The sequence below is a fragment of the Nycticebus coucang genome, chromosome X (assembly GCF_027406575.1).
Source record: "Nycticebus coucang isolate mNycCou1 chromosome X, mNycCou1.pri, whole genome shotgun sequence".
NCBI classification, from domain to species: Eukaryota; Metazoa; Chordata; class Mammalia; order Primates; family Lorisidae; genus Nycticebus; species Nycticebus coucang.
The window spans coordinates 2,212,225-2,229,062 of record NC_069804.1 but is presented as its reverse complement, the minus strand read 5'-3'; the positions used below and the strand labels follow the sequence as shown (position 1 = coordinate 2,229,062).

Here is a 16,838-nt window from a genome sequence, read left to right as displayed (position 1 = left end):
TTGTGTCAGGCGCCTATAGTCCCAGCTACTAGGGAGGCTGAGGTAGGAGGACCACTTGAGCCCGGGAGTTTCAGCTTGCTATGAGCTATGCTGACCCCACAGCACTCTAACCCAGGTAAGAGAGCAAGCCTCTGCCTCTGAAAAAGAAAAAAAAAAATTGTACTACTGCAATTTATAAGAGGATTATTTGTCAGACAAGAGTCCCCTGTCAGAACTCTGGAGAGTGTTAAGTGCATAAGTGGTTTTAAAGATGTATTTGGTTTTTAATTATTCAAGGCCTACGAGTGGGCAGAAAAGTCCTTATTTGAGAAAAGTGTTTGAAATGCATCAGTTTCCATCTAACGTTGCTTGGAATGTGTGTCCTGCCTCAATATGGAAAAACAAAAAGGTATACTACCTGGCAAATACATAAGAAAATAAATTTTACCACCCTGTCCAAAAGGCTCTGACATACCCAGTGATACAGGCCTACGATGACCCAGCTACACACACGTATGAGTTAGTTGCAGAGGTCATCTGAGTTACGTTCTTTTTTAATGTTTAAGGCAAATCCAAAAAGGGGAGAGGTGAACCCACACAATTTAAGGGCTGAGGAGTGATTCTTCAAGAGGAATGATCAGGAAAGCAGGTTCCCGTTCCCACTTTGGAAAAAAGCCGTCCCCATCTGGATTTGATCCAAGACCAAGAGGTTACAAACTCACAGATGAAAAGATGTTTGCTGTGTCTGGGCAGGACTTGTTTGGACTCCTGCTGGGGGTGGGAGGGACATTCTACAAATAAGAACAGAAGGTCTTCTGTCCTCTACAGAGATCTGCAAGCTGACAGCCCCGGCTTTGGGAGTAGTCTGGTCCTTCCCTGGGACAACCTAACTTGGTTTCTGTGAAATTCCTGTTTCTGCTTTTGGTGTGTACACGCCACACATGTGTGGACCAGTCGGCTGGATGATACTGCTGCAGGAGCCAGCGAGCGTGTCCAACACGGCCAGGACGAGAGGCTCCCTCTGAGGACCCAGCGTGCCACCAAATCCAGCTGGGCTCTGGCAATTCAGGTAACTAACGGGCCTCCCTGAGGGCCCGCGCGAGCAGCTTGCCCCAAAAGGCACGTCTTCCCGGGCAAACTGCCTCGTCATCCTTTCAAATCGTTCGCTGGAAGTGTTTTGCACTTTAAAAACAAAACACATAATAGCGAAAATACAAAATATGTATTTTATGTGGGAGATTTCTGAACATAATGCATAAGAAAAAACAAGGAGACAAAATAGTGTAACAAGCAGGAAAGGCAGAAACATAACAGATTCTTATCTTAGGGGCCCTGAAGCTTGTGTTTTGGACATTGGAGGGTTATGGGAGATGGGAAAACTGAATTGGAATTGGGAGGAGGGAAGGCGCAGAGATCAAACAAGCAGCTAACAGTTTATGGCAGAGGTGGGGAGCCCAGCGCACTGGCTGCCCAGGGCTGAGGTCCGAGCAGGAAAGGAAGCCTGTGATTCTGTCGCACAGGAGGCCATCAAAGGCCACATCATGGGTCACACTTGGACGGTTTTCTTTTTTCTGCGTCTTTTCTTTCTTTGTTTTTTTCCTGTGTCTTTCTTACGGGATTTGTTATCAGGTAGCAAGCAGGCAGCTCGCAGCAAAGTACACGGTGTTCTAAGGATTAAAGTGCAGAATTCCTAGGAGAAGAGAAAAAAAGAGGATCGTTTTGTGCAGTTGAACAAAGCATCTTACTGAGGAGCTTGGCCACAGCATGGACACATAATTGTATATGTCCTACGCCTTTCCAACCAGGATGAATAAGCCTATATTTAGAGCTCAAATCTAAACCAGCCAGAAAAAACAAACACAGTCAAGCCCACAATACATTTTCTTCTGGGAAAATTAAAGGAGAGAGAGAGAATATGCCTATTTAATTTTTTTTTTTTTTTGAGACAGGGTCTCACTATGTTGCCCTGGGTAGAGTGTTGTCATGTCACAGCTCACAGCAACCTCAAACTCTTGAGCTCAAGCGATTCTCTTGCCTCAGTCTCCCAAGTAGCTGGACTACAGGCACTCACCACAATGCCCGGCTATTTTTTGTTGCAGTTGTCATTGTTGGTTAGCTGGCCCAGGACAGGTTCAAACCTGCCAACTTTGGTGTACGTGGCTGGCACCGTAACCACTGTGCTATAGGCACTGAGCCCCTAATTAATTTTTATAAAGGAAAGTATATATGCATAATTTTTGTACTTACCACTGTAGGAACAAGGAATATAGATGCACTTTTTTTTTTTTGAGACAGAATCTCACTTTGTTGCCCTCGGTAGAGTGCTGTGGCATCACAGCTCACGGCAACCTCCAGCTCTTGGGCTTAGGCGATTCTCTTACCTCAGCCTCCCAAGTAGCTGGGACTACAGGTGCCTGCCACAATGCCGGGCTATTTTTTGTGTAGTTTGGCCGGGGCCGGGTTTGAACTCACCATCATTAGTAAATGGGGCCAGTGCCGTACTCACAGAGCCACATGCACTGCCCTAGATGCATGTTTTTATAATGAAAACATAGACCATTTTATTAAATTGCACAGGAACTTTATGGACACGCTATCTATAGTATATATTTACAAATTGTACATAATACATTTATATTATATATTCCATATGAAATGCGTAATACAGAGGGTACTGAAAAATGTGTACGCATTTTAAGAAAGGAAAAAATGGTGTTAAATTATAATACCCAGCTCACGATTGTCTTCAGAAATTACTGGAGCTACAAGTAGAAGACATAATATCGATGATAACAAAAGTTATTGGAATATATAGAGTATTACTCTTTTTTTATATTGTTAAATCATAGCTGTGTACATTAGTGCAATCGCCTGTACCCATTCTAAGATGCACCATAGATGTGGTCCCACCCATTATCCTCCCTCCACTAAAACCACCTCCCTCCCTTCCCCTCCCTTGGCCCTTTCCCCATAGTCTTGTGCTATAGTTGGGTTATACCCTTCATGTGAAAGCTATAAATTAGCTTCATAGTAGGGCTGAGTACTTTAGATACTTTTTCTTCCATTCCTGAGATACTTTGCTAAGAAGAATATGTTCCAGCTCCATCCATGTAAACATGAAAGAGGTAAAGTCTCCACCTTTCTTTAAGGCTGCATAATATTCCATGGGATACATGTACCACAATTTGCTAGTCCATTCGTGGGTCAATGGGCACTTGGGCTTCTTCCATGACTTAGCAATTATGAATTGGGCTGCAATAAACATTCTAGTACAGATGTCTTTGGTATATTGTGACTTTTGGACTTCTGGGTATAAACCTAGTAAGGGAATTATAGGATCGAATGGCAGGTCTATTTTTAGGTCTCTAAATGTTCTCCAAACATCCTTCCAGAAGGAACTTATTAGCGGGCATTCCCACCAGCAGTGTAGAAGTGTGCCCTTTCCTCCACAACCACGCCAACATTTCTGGTTTTGGGATTTTGTTATGTGGGCTACTCTTACTGGGGTTAGATGATATCTCAGAGTAGTTTTGATTTGCATTTCTCTGATGATTAAGGATGATGAGCTTTTTTTCCATGTGTTTGTAGATCTTGCGTCGGTCTTCTTTAGAGAAGTTCCTCTTCAAGTCCCTTGCCCACCCTGAGATGGGGTCACGTGTTCTTTTCTTGTTCATACGTTTGAGTTCTCTGTGGATTCTGGTTATTAGACCTTTATCGGAGGTATAACCTGCAAATATTTTCTCCCATTCTGAGGGCTGTCTGCTTGCTTTACTCACTATGTTCTTGGCTGTGCAGAAGCTTTTTAGTTTGATCAGGTCCCAGTAGTGTATTTTTGATACTGCTTCAATTGCCTGGGGAGTCCTCCTCATAAAATATTCGCCCAGGCCGATTCCTTCAAGAGTTTTCCCTGTACTTTCTTCAAGTATTTTTATAGTTTCATGTCTTAAGTTTAAATCTTTAATCCAGTGAGAGTCTATCTTAGTTAATGGTGAAAGGTGTGGGTCCAGTTTCAATCTTCTACAGGTTGCCAGCCAGTTCACCCAGCACCATTTGTTAAATAGGGAATCTTTTCCCCACTGAAGGTTTTTAATTGGCTTGTCAAAGATCAGATAACGGTAAGTAGCTGGATCCATCTCTTGGTTCTCTATTCTGTTCCAGACATCTACTTCTCTGCTTTTGTGCCACTACCATGCTGTTTGTTTTTTTTTTTGTAGAGACAGAGTCTCACCTTATCACCCTCGGTAGAGTGCCGTGGCATCACACAGCTCACAGCAACCTCCAAATTCCTGGGCTTAGGCGATTCTCTTGACTCAGCCTCCCAAGTAGCTGGGACTACAGGCGCTCGCCACAATGCCCGACTATTTTTTTTGTTGCAGTTTGGCCGAGGCTGGGTTTGAACCCGCCACCCTCGGCATATGGGGCCGGCGCCCCACCCGCTGAGCCACAGGCACCGCCCCAGTACCATGCTGTTTTGATCACTATGGATTTATAGTACAGTCTCAGGTCTGGTAGCGTGATTCCTCCTGTTTGTTTTTATTGCTCAGTAATGCTTTGGCTATTTGAGATTTTTTTCTAATTCCATATAAAACGAAGTATTATTTTTTCAAGATCTTTAAAGTATGACAATGGAGCTTCAATAGGAATTTCATTAAAATTATATGTTGCTTTGGGCAGTATGGACATTTTAACAATGTTGATTCTTCCCAGCCATGAGCATGGCTGTTTTTCCATCTGTTAACATCTTTGGCTATTTCTTTTCTTAGAGTTTCATAGTTCTCTTTGTAGAGATCTTTCATGTCCTTTGTTAGGTATACTCCCAAATATTTCATCTTCTTTGGCACTACTGTGAAAGGAATAGAGTCCTTGACTGTTTGTTCAGCTTGGTTATTGTTGGTATATATAAAGGCTACAGATTTATGGGTGTTGATTTTGTAGCCTGAGACATTGCTGTATTCCTTGATCACTTCTAAAAGTTTTGTAGTAGAATCCCTAGTGTTTTCCAGATATACGATCATATCATCTGCGAAGAGTGAAAGTTTGATCTCTTCTGACCCTATGTGGATACCCTTGATTGCCTTTTCTTCCCTAATTGCAATGGCTAAAACTTCCATTACAATGTTAAAGAGCAATGGAGACAATGGGCAACCTTGCCTGGTTCCTGATCTAAGTGGAAATGATTTCAATTTAACTCCATTCAATACGATATTGGCTGTGGGTTTGCTGTAGATGGCCTCTATTAGTTTAAGAAATGTCCCTTCTATACCAATTCTCTTAAGTGCTCTGATCATGAAGGGATGCTGGATATTATCAAAAGCTTTTTCTGCATCAATTGAGAGAATCATATGGTCTTTATTTTTAAGTTTGTTTATGTGCTGAATTACATTTATAGATTTACGTATATTGAACCAGCCTTGAGACCCTGGGATAAATCCGACTTGGTCATGGTGTATAATTTTTTTGATGTGTTGTTGGATTCTGTTTGTTAGGATCTTATTGAGTATTTTAGCATCTATATTCATTAGTGATATTGGTCTATAATTTTCTTTTCTTGTTGGGTCTTTCCCTGGTTTGGGGATCAAGGTGATGTTTGCTTTGTACAATATGTTGGGTAATATTCCTTCTTTTTCTATATTTTGGAAGAGGTTTAGTAGTATAGGTACTAGTTCTTCTTTAAATGTTTGGTAGAATTCTGACGTAAAGCCATCTGGTCCTGGCCTTTTCTTTTTAGGGAGATTTTGTATAGTTGATGTTATTTCAGAACTTGATATAGGCCTTCAACATTTCCACTTCATTCTGGCTAAGTCTTGGTAGGTGGCGTGCTTCCAGGTATTGGTCGATTTCTTTCAGATTTTCATATTTGTGAGAGTAGAGTTTCTTGTAGTATTCGTTAAGGATTTTTTGAATTTCTGAGGGGTCTGTTGTTATTTCATCGTTACCATTTCTGATTGATGAAATTAGAGATTTTACTCTTTTTTTTCCTGGTTAGGTTGGCCAAAGGTTTATCTATTTTATTGATCTTTTCAAAAAACCAGCTTTTGGATTTATTGATCTGTTGTATAATTCTTTTGTTTTCAATTTCATTTAATTCTGCTCTGATTTTGGTTATTTCTTTTCTTCTGCTGCGTTTGGGGTTGAAGTGTTCTTCCTTCTCCAGTTGCTTGAGATGTCCCATTAAGTTATTGACTTCCTCTCTTTCCGTTTTCTTGAGGAAGGCTTGCAGTGCTATAAATTTCCCTCTTAGGACTGCCTTTGCAGTATCCCAGAGGTTCTGGTAATTCGTGTCTTGGGTGTTGTTTTGTTCCAAAAATATGGTGATTTCCTTCTTAATCTCATCTATAACCCATGTATCCTTCAACATAAGGTTGTTTAGCTTCCATGTTTTTGTATGGGTATGTGGGTTCCTGTTGTTATTGAGTTCAACTTTTATTCCATGATGGTCTGAGAAGATGCAAGGAATAGTGTCTATTTTTTTAAATTTGCTGAGGTTAGATTTGTGGCCTAGGATGTGGTTGATTTTGAACTATGTTCCATGTGCTGATGAGAAGAATGTGTATTCAGTTTTTTGGGGATGAAATGTTCTGTAGATGTCTGTTAAGTCCAGATTTTGAATGGTTGAGTTTAAATCTAAAATTTCTTTGCTTAGCTTCTTTTTGGAGGATCTATCCAGGACTGCTAAAGGGGTGTTAAAATCTCCAACTACTATGGAAGTGGAGGAAATCGAGTTGCTCATGTCTGTTAGAGTTTCTCTTATAAATTGAGGTGCATTGTGGTTGGGTGCATAAATATTAATAATTGAGATCTCATCATATTGAGTATTACCTTTAACAAATATGAAGTGTCCATCCTTATCCTCAATTATTTTGGTTGGTTTAAAGCCTATTGCATCTGCGAACAGGATTGCAACGCCTGCTTTTTTCTGCTTTCCATTTGCCTGGAGTACAGATGACCATCCCTTCACCTTGAGTCTATATCTGTCCTTTAATGTAAGATGAGATTCTTGGATGCAGCAGATATCTGGCTTGAGTTTTTGTATCCAGTTCGCCAACCTATGCCACTTTAGAGGACAATTTAAACCATTCACATTAATTGAGAGCATTGATAAGCCTTTCGAGAGACCGGTGGACATTTTTAATCCTTTTGCAACTGTGGAAGTTGGAATTTGATCAAAAATTTTGGGGGTGGGTTTACTTTTGTGGTGGAGAATTACGCTGGTCTTTATGGAGCATAGGTCTAAGAATGTCCTGGAGAGCTGGTTTAGTTGTGGCAAATTTCTTCAACATGTGAATGTCGTTGAAGTATTTAATTTCTCCGCCATAAATGAAGCTCTGTTTAGCTGGGTATAGGATCCTGGGTAGAAAGTTATTTTGTTTTAGGAGATTAAAAGTCGATGACTATCCTCTTCTAGCTTGAAAGGTTTCAGCAGAGAGATCTGCAGTTATTCTGATATTCTTCCCCTTGTAGGTAGTGGTTTTCTTTCGTGTGGCTGCTTTCAGAATTTTCTCCTTCATCTTAACTTTAGTGAAACTGATTATGATGTGTCTGGGGGATGTCTTACTTGGGTTGAGTCATGCTGGAGTTCTGAAACTGTCTGCTATCTGAATTTTGGAATGTCTTGGCATGTCTGGAAAGTTCTCCTTCATAATCTCATGGAGAAGAGACTCTGTGCCTTGTGAAGCCACTTTGTCACTTTCGGGGATCCCTATAAAACGAATATTAGTTTTCTTCAAATTATCCGAGAGCTCTCTGAGAGAGTGGTCTGTGTTTGCTCTCCATTTCTCTTCCTCTCTGAGAGTTTGGGAGTGTTTGAAAGCTTTGTCTTCAATGTCAGAAATCCTTTCTTCCGCTTGCTCCATTCTGTTACTGAGGGATTCTACTGTGTTTCTCAGATCTTTGAGGGCTGCAACTTCTTATCTCAATGTGTCAAAATCTTTGGTCATTTGGTCTTTGAATCCATTGAATTCTTGAGATAACTTTTGGAATTCTAATTCGATCTTATTTGCTATCCAGATCCTGAATTCAATTTCTGACATCTCAGCTATTTGTTTGTTCATGGGATCTTGTGCTGTTTCTGCCCCATTGATCCTTGGGGGAGTTGATCTACTCTGATTATTCATATTGCCAGAGTTTTTCTGTTGATTTCGCCTCATGATTGTTTTTCACCATTGCCTCTGGCTGTCCTCAGAGTTGGGGAGGTGTCTCTCCAAGATTAGACCCCAGCGGGATCACTCTATTGTTGCTGGATCTTTGTAGGGAGTGACCCTGTGTAGTTCCTCTTGGGCTGCTCTAGCTAGGGAGTTCTGGTTGTGGAAGCAGCTCCAGTTTGTGACACACCCGGATCCAGCAACAGGGCTGGGGGTGGTGCGCACAGTTCTGGGAGTGCCAGGCGCCCAGTGATTTTGGCACAGAGAGCCCAAGGCTCCAGCAGTCTGGCCAGGAGAAGAGCTCTGCGCAGAGGCAGGGAGGGCTCCAAAGGGCACACAGCTACCAGAGTCCCTGTTCAGATGAACGGACTAGTGTGGAAGCTGGGAGGACACAGGAGGGAGGACGTAGGGTTGCGTGGTTCCCACAGTTCCTGGTCAGGGAATGTGGCGGCCCGGTGGTTGCGGGTCACCGGTCGGGGGTCACTGCACAGCTCTTATGGAGGTCTGGGCAGTGCCAAGCCCAGGAGTTTGGGGTTGCTATGAGCTGTGACGTCACGGCACTCTACCCAGGGCAATAGCCCAAGGCTCCAGTGTGCCAGAACCGTCTCACTCTGCCCCTAAGGATTAAGGCTGTAAGGCAGCTCAGTCCCGCCTTTAGGCTGCTCAGTTAGTAGGTTACTTTGACCCACCCGATCCCTGCTCTGAGACCCTGAGGGCGGAGCTTGCCGGGGCAGTTCTTTCACAATGGCTTCCTGCGCCCAGCTCAGTGGCTCAGTCTGGGGCCCCAGACAATGCCCAGAGTTCTCCACACTCCTGCTCAAGCTCTCCCCAAGGCAGTTCAACTGAGTGCCAAGTCCAAGAACACTGAAACAGTTCATGGGTAAGGCCTTTCCGGTTTGCAGTCTCACTGCTGCTTGTACTTACGGTTGCCGGCGTGATTAGGTCGATCGAACACATGCAACCACTTGCCAGTTTTCCACTGTTTTTGTCCTCCTCTTGGGGTCCAGAAGTCCCTTGCTGGCTCCCTGTATCCTCAAAGGGATGATTATAGGCAGATCCCACCGGCCAGAGATGCCTGGAGTCTTGTCTCCCCAGACTCGCTGTTCCCAGTTGCAGGGAAGCTGTTACTCGGCCGCCATCTTGAGTATTACTCTTTTAATACGTTTTTTTCTTCTTAACATGTGTATACTATTTTTGGCTCCCTCTCTATATAGTATTATATGAATATATGCATGAAAACATTCCTAGAGGTGGCCGACGAGGTGGTGATTTAAGATTTGTTGCCAAAAAATCACACAGTGGCACCAACTGCAGGTGGATGCACGTCAGTGAACATGGAAAGAAATCATTTCTAACTCCTCCCACCCGGTGCTCTCTGGGACTCGCGCCCTGAACCCTGTCAATGTGTTAGCACAAGCCAGGGAGGGGACGTGCCTGATGTCTCACTCATGAGTGAGAGTGTGGTGTCATCCCACAGGAACAGGATGTGCGGCTAGGACAGAGTGCCTGGCAGTTGGTTTTTCACTGACCCAGGGTTGTGGCTGCTTTACCAACTTCGTGAGGAGTGATCGATCGGGCTGAGCTCAACTCAACGGCCGTCTTTTTGTAAGTCAAGAGAGGTGATGAAACCTGGGCCATTTGGCAGGGTTCTGATCCACAGGGTAGTACATTTCCAACCACATTCGTTCCTGGTGTTTATAAATTGTTGACTGCCTCCTTCATCTTTTCTGATTGAGGTTTTTTTTTCTTTCTTTCTTTCTGTTTTGGGGACAGAGTCTCATTTTGTCACCCTGGGTAGAGTGTCATGGTATCATCACAGCTCCCAGCAACTTTAAATTCCTGGCTTCAAGCAATCCTCCTGCTTCAGCCTCCTGAGTAGCTGGGACTACAGGCACCTGCCACAACACCCACCAATTTTTTTTTTGTTTTTAGTAGAGACGTCTTCTCACTCTTGCTCAGGCTGGTCTCGAAGTTCTGAGCTCAAGCAATCCACAGGTCTTGGCCTCTCAGAGTTCTGGGATTACAGATTTGGACCACCGCACCCCACCTGTTTTTTTTTTTTTAATCAACATTGCCTGGTTATAATTTTTCACAGCACACAGCCTCCAGTGGGTAACGCCGATAGCCACTTAAAAACTTAAGGAGATTTGAAAGTCACAAAGGCTCATACCTCAGCACTCTGGGAGGCTGAGGCCAGAGGATCAGTTGAGCTCAAGATTTTGAGACCAGCCTGAGCAAAAGCGAGACCTCAGCCCTACCAAAAAAAAAAAAAAAAAAAAAAAAAAAAACAGACAAATTAGCCAGGCATGGTGGTGGGCACCTGTAGTCCCAGCTACCCAGGAGGCTGAGGCAGGGGGATCACTTGAGCCCAGGAGTTTGAGGTTGCTGTGAGCTGTGATGCCAGGGCACTCTAGCCTGGGCAACCTTTAGGAAACTGTTCACTTGATTTGGTGCACACAGTTGTGGCACTGAGCTCCTGCAGGCTGGAATGTCCTGTCCGGTGAATCTGTGCTATCCCTGTAATCTCCAATCTGCTCCCGCCCAAGGAAAAGCACACCTGAAGTCAATCATTCCTAGCCCAAAGCCCTGTGCAAATGCCCCCTGCGTTCAAATTTGCTTCCTTTGGGAAGGAATTCTCTTGCCTTCGATTTGGGGGTTCAGGAGGAAATCCCAGGCAGAGGGGCGTGCTGTGAATGTTCTCCCACAGGGCAGGCTGGATTCTTACTCTGGGCCAGGCTCGGATGAGCAAACAGCTTGCAGCTTTTTCTCTATCCATGACTAATGGCCCGGTTTGTTTGCACAAAGTAGAAAAGTAACCAAGAGTTTGCATCCTAGGGATTAAGTTCTTTTCTGCACAAGGGCGGATGCCTTCTCCTCCAGGAAAGAACCCACTCTCTGCAGCCCCTCAGTCTCATGCTTTCCAAAACTGAGCTCATTCGCTGCCTTTATTTCCATCTCTTTTTTGGTAAAAGAAATTTATAACTCATTGTGGGGCCAAAGGGGAGAGAGGAATTGGAAAAAGGGCACTTTTCCCTGAATCTCCACACCCAGAAGTGAATTGCTGCTGGGCTGGTTTGCTGTAAACAGCATTCCCATATTTTGTTTTGAGGTTTCTCCCCTACATACGTTTGTACAGTATTTTTCTTTCATTCATTATTTTCTGGTCCTCAGTTGTGTCGTCAAACATCAGGGAACAAAATTAAATCAGGTATTAAAATTCTCAGTGCAATTTTCTCTCCAGTACAATTTTAAATCGGTCTCTCTCTCTCTGCCTGTGACGCTGTTAGAATGACACTGACCTCTTCCCTCTGTTCTGTAAACAGCAGACCACAGGTGACGCCTGTTTATTTCATTTTTTTTTCATCAGACAGAAAATTGCTGGTGGTAAAGCAATTTTAAGATCTTGTGATATTTCCCCATCTCTTATTTTATTTGTTCATTTATTTATTTTTTATTATTAGTTTTTTGGGGGGGCCGAGAGCAGGTTTGAACCCGCCACCTCTGGTATATGGGGCCAGCGCCCTACTCCTTAGAGCCACAGGTGCCGCCCTTTATTTATTTATTTTTATTTTATTTTATTTTGTTTTGAGACATAGAGTCTCACCATGTCGCCCTCTGTAGAGTGCGGTGACATCACAGCTCACAGCAACCTGAGATTCTTGGGCTTAAGCAATTCTTTTGCCTCAGCCTCCCAAGTAGCTGGGACTACAGGCACCCGCCACATTGCCCAACTATTTTTTTTGCTGCAGTTGTCATTATCGTTTAGCTGGCCCAGGTCAGGTTCAAACCTGCCAGCCTCGGTGTAAATGGTAGACGCTGTAACCACTGTGCTACAGATGCCAAGCCCCCACCTCTTACTTTATTAACTTAGCTGATTTGTTCCTAATTAGATCTTTCTCTGTCACCCTGGAGAAACGCTACTGATTTCTATACATGGCTTCTGTGTCCTGCGACTTTACTAAATGTCTTTATCAGTTCTAAATTGCTTTATGGTGGATTCTTTAGATTGTCCCTAAATACAAGCCCGTGTCATCTGCAAACAAAGATGATTTGACTTGTTCCTTTGCAATTTGGATGCCCTGTGTCTGGTACCCTCCAGCTGTGACTTCCAGGCCTGTGTTGAATGATGCTGGTGAAAAGTGAACGTCTTGTGTTGTTTCCAGAATTGAGGAAATAGGCTGTTTTTGTACCATTCCTTGTGTTTATATACATATTTGATTGAGTTTCGCTATGTTCTAGAGATGAGATGACAGATTAACATTGGAGTCTCAGGAAGAGATGAAAGATTAACTTGGAGACATTTCAAGGCTCTGATCCCACAAGGTGGGTCATGCATGGGACAGGCTGTCATGCGTGTTTCTCCCTTTCGGTGACCCCAGGAGGGACCTGGTCAGATGCCATTTTAAGAATGGTTGAGCTTGCAGGGAGGAGGGGATTTGCCAGGTCTGCAGGGCTGTGAGGCCCCCAGGGTATGAGCAGGAACAGAACCAAAGGGCTTCGAACTCCTCCTTGTCTTTTTGGACCCTGAGCTTGTGTTGCTGCCCACTGGCTTAATCAGAGACCATGGAGGTGAGCACTGTAGACGAAATGAATGATTTATTAAGGGATGGCTGGTGCTGGCTCGGGCACAGCAGCCATCAGACGTCTTTATTCCCTTTCTTATATACCCAAACTCATCAGATAAAAATAATCCAAGAACAAGGAAGACCAAAGGTAAAGATGCCTTATCAGCGTTAACACAGCAGAGAACGTACACACCTTTCTAAACCAAGAATATCCTGTTTGGAGATAAACAACATTGGAGATGAACCACAAAAGGCTCAGTTGTCTGTTCTGTTTGCCCACTTCCCTAGATGTGTAAATAGAGGTAGGGCCTCAAGTGCAACGGTCCACTGCCCCAGGCAAATGATCTGTCTCCAGCTACCAGTTGGGGAGGGCCTCCAGCATTTTCTTTCCTTTAAGGCATGACTGCAGCCCAAGTACTGGAAATGTTCCTTCTCAGAGCCTCATGGCCTCAAGGAGCACAAATGAAACTCATTCACCTTACAAAGGTGCAGGGCACTGTGGCCCTTCAGCTTGGGTGGGACTTTGCTGGTCTGAGCCTTCAGGGGGCAAAACCAGTTTCCAGGGAAAGACAATGGGCTTCAATTAAAAAAAAAAAAAAGCCAGTTGTATGTGCAAAGTTCTAAGGGAGGGGAGAGGAGGCACATGGGCTGTGTGATAGTGTGTTTATGTGGATGTGAAGACCAGAAGAAAATGGAGCAAACTGTGAGAAGATTCAGCCACAGGGGCAGAAATCTGGGGCCTTTTCTCTGGCTCTGGACTCCAACTGATCTTCAAGACAAATGCTTGTAGTGACCCAGAGTAAATATTATGCCCAAAGTTGCTGGAAGTTTCCAATGAGCATATATAGAGGTAATACATTTACAATTTCTTTTTTCTTTCTTTCTTTTTCTTTTTTTTTTTTTTTTTGAGACAGAGTCTCACTCTGTCACCTGGGTAGAATGACTTGGAATCATCATGGCTCACAGCAACTTCAAACTCCTGGCTTCAAACCATCTTCTTGCTTCAGCCTCCCGAGGAGCTGAGATTACAGACAGCTGCCACCACGCCCAGCCAGTCTTCCTATTTTTAGTAGAGGTGGGGTCACACTCTTGCTCAGGCTGGTCTCAAACTCCTGAGCTCAAGGGATTCACCTGCCTCAGCCTCCCAGAGTGCTGGGATTACAGGTGTCGGCCACCAAGCCCAGCTCCCTCTTCCCTCACTCAGGTGTGTTTTTACACAGGAATCTTTTTTTTTTGAGACAGTCTCACATTGCCCTCGGTAGAATGCTATGGAGTCACTGCTCACAGCAACCTCAAGGCTCACAGCAAACTCTTGGGCTTAAGTTGTCTTGCTTCAGCCTCCCTAGTAGCTGGGTCTATAGGTGCCCACCCCAATGCCCAGCTATTTTTTTTTGCAGTTGTCATTGTTGCTTAGCTGGCCCAGGCCGGGTTCAAACCTGCCAGCCTCGGTATATGTGGCTGGAGCCGTAACCACTTTGCTACAGGCACTGGGCCTATGCAGGAATCTTTAAAAACAAAACACTTTCAGTGGGCATTTGCGCAAATACCTTTGCAGGGGAGGGTTGAGATAAGCAGACACAATCTGTGCAGACAGGGAGGGAGACAGAACCTGGGGACAGAGGGACGGGACACCGGCACCATCTGTTGTCCTCACAAACTTGTCTCCAGAGACCCCACATTAGGGCATCTCTGGCCAGCAACACAAGACTTCTCTGGGTCACTCAGATGCCACTACTGGCATTATCCCTCTAAATCCTTCCCCAATTTATCCCTTGGTGCTAAAACACACCCACGCACAGTGTCCTGTAAGCTTGAGCACCTACGGTGTGTATGAACTCAGGGAACCAACTGCCTCATTAGCTCCACTGCTTCGGGGCCCACCCCCAGGTCAGGGAGGCCGTTGTCTTGTCACAACTCACTGGGGCAACATAACTTTCTGAGCACGCTGCACACACCACAGATGTGGCCCAAAGTTAGAAGCACCCAAGGCATCCTGAATTCCAGAAGTGAACAACCCACAGTGTATCCAGACTGTTTGGTGCCAAGCAGAATGAACTCTCAAACACATAAAACCACCCAGGAAACTTAAGTGCATGCTATGAAGTGAAGGAGCTTGAATCTGAAAACTGGTTTTCAGCTGCAGACTGTGATTCCAAGGCTAAGACATTCTGGAACAGGCCAAACTAAGAAAACTATGGAAAGATGAGTCGTTGGCAGGAGCTAAAAAGAGGGAGGGGCGGACGGGTGGGGCACAGATGAGTTTCAGGGCAGTGAACTTGTTCTGCAGGGTACGGACCGGGTCCTTATGCACCTGTACAAACCCTCAGAGTGCACGGCACCAAGACTGAACCCTCCCATGAGCTCTGGGCCATACAGAAAGCAAACAAGAATAAGACTGAAAAAGCCACCAAGCATTCCACTTACCCTGCCTAGAAACAGCCTTCCAGAATAAAAACCTGTGCAGAAAAACTCAGGGCTTCACTCCCCACTAAAATCCTTTCTGACATGTACAGACAGAGCTGGTGCTACATGGCACTTGGCTCTATACCCTCCCCAATTTAAACCAACTTTTGTTTTGTTTTAAGACAGAATCTCACTATGCTGCCCTGGGTTGAGTGCCGTGGCATCACAACTCACAGCAATCTCAAACTCTTGGTCTTAAGTGATTCTCTTGCCTCAGCCTCCCAAGTAGCTGGGACTACAGGTGCCTACCGCAGCTCCTGATTATTTTGTTGTTGTTGCAATTGTTATTGTTGTTTCAGGAAGCCCAGGGCCGGGTTCGAACCCGCCAGCCTTGGTGTATGTGGCCAGCACTGTACCCACTGAGCTACGGGTGCTGCCTAATTTAGACCAACTTAGAACATCCCTGCTACAAATGCTGTTGACCATTTACTGACAATCAAGTAAATTTGGCACATGGGGTCTCATTCTGCCCATGCCTGGCCTTGTCCCAAGCATCTGGTGAGCTACAAAACTACGTATTACTGAAAACAGTAAAGGCTAGGCTCGGCACCTGTGGCTCAAGCGGCTAAGGCACCAGCCACATACACCTGAGCTGGCGTATTTGAATCCAGCCCCGGTCCGCCAAACAACAATAACGGCTGCAACCAAAAAATAGCCAGGTGTTGTGGCAGGCACCTGTAGTCCCAGCTGCTTGGGAAGCTGAGGCAGGAAAATAGCTTGAGCCTAGGAGTTTGACATTGCTGTGAGTGTGATGCCACGGCACTCTACCCAGGGCGACGGCTTGAGGCTCTGTTTCAAAAAATAAAAGAAGAAAACAGTAAAGGCTAATCGTTTACAGAACACCTACGGCTGTTTCCATGTAATAAAGCAGAGTGGAGTTGTAACAGAAACCATCCAGGTACTAAAGCCTGAAATATTTCTTGCATGGCTTTTTACAGAAATGTTTCACAGTCTTGGCCTGGCGTGCAACGTTTTTAATGCCTGTTCTCTCTAGAAGAGCATTCCTTTCTGAGACTTTATTCATTGTTTGAAGGTGTTTTGAGATCCTTATCATGAGAAAGAATCCAAGTTCCCCTTTCTGCTTATGAATTTACTCTTTTGGCTATAATTACTGCAATTTCTATTGCCTATCATGGACGTCTTTTTTTTTTTTTTTTTTTGAGACAGAGTCTCACTTTATCGCCTTCGGTAGAGTGCCGTGGCCTCACACAGCTCACAGCAACCTCCAGCTCCTGGGCTTAGGCGATTCTCTTGCTTCAGCCCCCCGAGTAGCTGGGACTACAGGTGCCCACCACAGTGCCCAGATATTTTTTTGTTGCAGTTGGCTGGGGCTGGGTTTGAACCCGCCACCCTCGGTATACGGGGCCGGTGCCCTGCCCACTGAGCCACAGGTGCTGTGGCCTGTCTTTTTTTTTTTCAGATTAATAGGAGGGTACACACAATTAGGGTACAATGTTTGCATTTGTTAGGCTCTGCTATAGTTCTGTCCTTCCCCCATCCCCTCCCTTCTTCTCCACCCTTATTCCCCTTCCCCCCCATCTTGAATTGAGATGTTCTCTTGTATGGGAGTGTCTTAAGTCACCTACTGCCTTATTATTAGTATTGAGTACATGGGATACTTGCTTTTCTATTCTTGTGATACTTTACTAAGAAGAATATATTTCAACTCCACCCAGGTTAATGCAAACGA

At 44.6% G+C, this 16,838-nt stretch overlaps 1 protein-coding gene across 6 annotated transcripts in view; it reads left to right on the top strand.

Moving 5' to 3' along the window:
* The first annotated feature begins 800 nt into the window (after window positions 1–800).
* Window positions 801–16,838, top strand: part of LOC128577212 (arylsulfatase L-like) — a 54,226-nt gene continuing 38,188 nt past the window's right edge. For 5 of the 6 annotated variants that reach the window (XM_053579335.1, XM_053579337.1, XM_053579333.1 and 2 more), the window contains exon 1: window positions 801–1,048. The gene's annotated coding sequence lies outside the window, so the exon portion shown is untranslated. Of the gene's footprint in view, window positions 1,049–9,668; window positions 9,726–16,838 lie in introns of those variants that run through there. The other variant, XM_053579334.1, reaches the window with a different exon arrangement.